Source organism: Eschscholzia californica, unplaced genomic scaffold, assembly GCF_041429995.1.
Source record: "Eschscholzia californica isolate CP2 unplaced genomic scaffold, dmEscCali1.0.p SCAF_318, whole genome shotgun sequence".
NCBI lineage: Eukaryota > Viridiplantae > Streptophyta > Magnoliopsida > Ranunculales > Papaveraceae > Eschscholzia > Eschscholzia californica.
Genome location: NW_028238441.1, coordinates 10,001 through 12,500, shown reverse-complemented (window position 1 = coordinate 12,500; position 2,500 = coordinate 10,001).

Below are 2,500 nucleotides of genomic sequence, written 5' to 3'. Positions count from 1 at the left end.
GTCCCATGCGCGTCCCGTGCCGTCCGAGCCTCACCAAGGCCGTCCCATGCGCGTCCCGTGCCGTCCGAGCCTCACCAAGGCCGTCCCATGCGCGTCTCGTGCCGTCCCGAGCTGTGCCGAGGCCGTCCCGTGCTGTCCCATGCCGTCCCGAGCCTCGCCAAGGCCGTCCCGTGCCGTCCGAGCTGTGCCGAGGCCGTCCCGTGCCGTCCGAGCTGTGCCGAGGCCGTCCCGTGCTGTCCCATGCCGTCCCGAGCCTCGCCAAGGCCGTCCCGTGCCGTCCGAGCTGTGCCGAGGCCGTTCCGTGCCGTCCCGTGCTGTCCCATGCCGTCCCGAGCCTCGCCAAGGCCGTCCCGTGCCGTCCGAGCTGTGCCGAGGCCGTCCCGTGCTGTCCCATGCCGTCCCGAGCCTCGCCAAGGCCGTCCCATGCGCGTCCCGTGCCGTCCGAGCCTCAAGTAGGCCGTCCCAGGCCGTCCCGTGCCGTCCCATGCGCGTCCCGTGCCGTCCGAGCCTCACCAGGGCCGTGACATGCCGTCCCGAGCCTGACCAAGGCCGTCCCGTGCCTCACCAAGGCCGTCCCTTGCGCGTCCCGTGCCGTCCCGAGCCTCACCAAGGCCGTCCCATGCGCGTCCCGAGCTGTCCCATGCCGTCCCGAGCCTTAGCAAGGCCGTCCCATTCGCGTCCCGTGCTGTCCCATGCCGTCCCGAGCCTTAGCAAGGCCGTCCCATTCGCGTCCCGTGCCGTCCCATGCGCGTCCCGTGCTGTCCCGTGCCGTCCCGAGCCTGACCAATGCTGTCCCGTGCGCGTCCCATTCTTTTGGCTCGGCTGGCCCGTGCATTCTATGGGGTCGTGGGACATTTCGAAATCCACCCGGGCCATTTCGACTCTCTCTTCATTAATACTATTGAGGTATTATTTATGAATTATTGGAGAAAAGAAACGGAAGAAAATATTTTTTTTTCTATTTTTTATGAATTTTCCGGTGTTTATTCACTTAAAAATTCATAGAAAAATAAATATTTATCGGAATCGCTATTATAATATATCAAAAAAATCCTTGCGAAAAGACCTTTCCAACGAGTATAAGTTTGCTGGATTCCGACGAGTAACGAAGGAGTAAAGGCCCAGTATGCTTGGTTAAAAAATTGATGTTTCCTTGTGAAAATAGGAAAAACAATAACTTTGCACTATAAGGGGGAGGGTTGAGCTCCTTCCCCAGAGCGTGCACAGCACTTGTGCTGGCACGTTCCCTAGTGCTCGCCAAGCACCATAGGGCATCCAAAGGGCAAAGCTCGGCCTACTACATAATGGGAAGCTTCTAATATGTCGGAATACGAAGAGATTTCGTGCGACCCGAAGCTCGGCTCGGGCGTCCCGGCCTGTGCCGAGCTGTGCCGAGCGCGTCCCAGGCCGTCCCGAGCCAAGTCTCGGGCGTCCCAGGCCGTCCCGAGCCAAGTCTCGGGCGTCCCAGGCCGGCCCGAGCAAAGTCTCGGACGTCCCGGGCCGTCCCGAGCTGTGTCGAGGCCGTCCCAGGGCGTCCCGAGCTGGAGCGAGGGCGTCCCAGGCCGTCCCGAGCCAAGTCTCGGGCGTCCCAGGCCGTCCCGAGCAAAGTCTCGGACGTCCCAGGCCGTCCCGAGCAAAGTCTCGGGCGTCCCAGGCCGTCCCGAGCTGTGCCGAGGCCGTCCCAGGCCGTCCCGAGCTGTGGCAAGGGCGTCCCAGGCCGTCCCGAGCAAAGTCTCGGGCGTCCCATGCCGTCCCGAGCTGTGGCAAGGGCGTCCCAGGCCGTCCCGAGCTGTGCCGAGGCCGTCCCGAGCCTAGTCTCGGGCGTCCCAGGCCGTCCCGAGCTATGGCGAGGGCGTCCCAGGCCGTCCCGAGCCAAGTCTCGGGCGTACCTGGCCGTCCCGAGCTGTAGCGAGGGCGTCCCATGCCGTCCCGGGATGTCCCATGCGCGTCCCGTGCCGGCCCGAGCAACAGCTCGGGCGTCCCGTGCCTCGGCCCTTCCAAGTGGTGCTTCGTCGGACATCTCGATATCCACTCGAGCATTTTCGACCATTCTCCATATGTGGGTGTGTGGGTATTTATCAGGAATATTGGAGAAAGAATCGGGAAAAAAATATTTTTTTTCTATTTTTTTTGAATTTTTAATTGTTTATTCACTTAAAAATTCATAAAAAAATAAATATTTATCGGAATCGCTATTATTATATATCAAAAGAATCCTTGTGAAAAGACCTTTCCAACGAATGCAAGTTTGTTGGATTTGGACGAGTAACGAAGGAGCAAAGGCCGAGTATGCTTGGTTAAAAATTTGATGTTTCCTTGTGAAAATAGGGAAAACAATAACTTTGCACTATATAGGGGAGGGGTGAGCTCCCTCCCCAGGCCGTGCACAGCCCTTGGGCTGGCAGGTGCCTTGGCCCTTGGGATGCAACATAAGGCATCCCAAGGGCAAAGCTCGGCACGGGGGTGGATGGGAAGCTTCCAAGAGTTGCCCAACTCATCC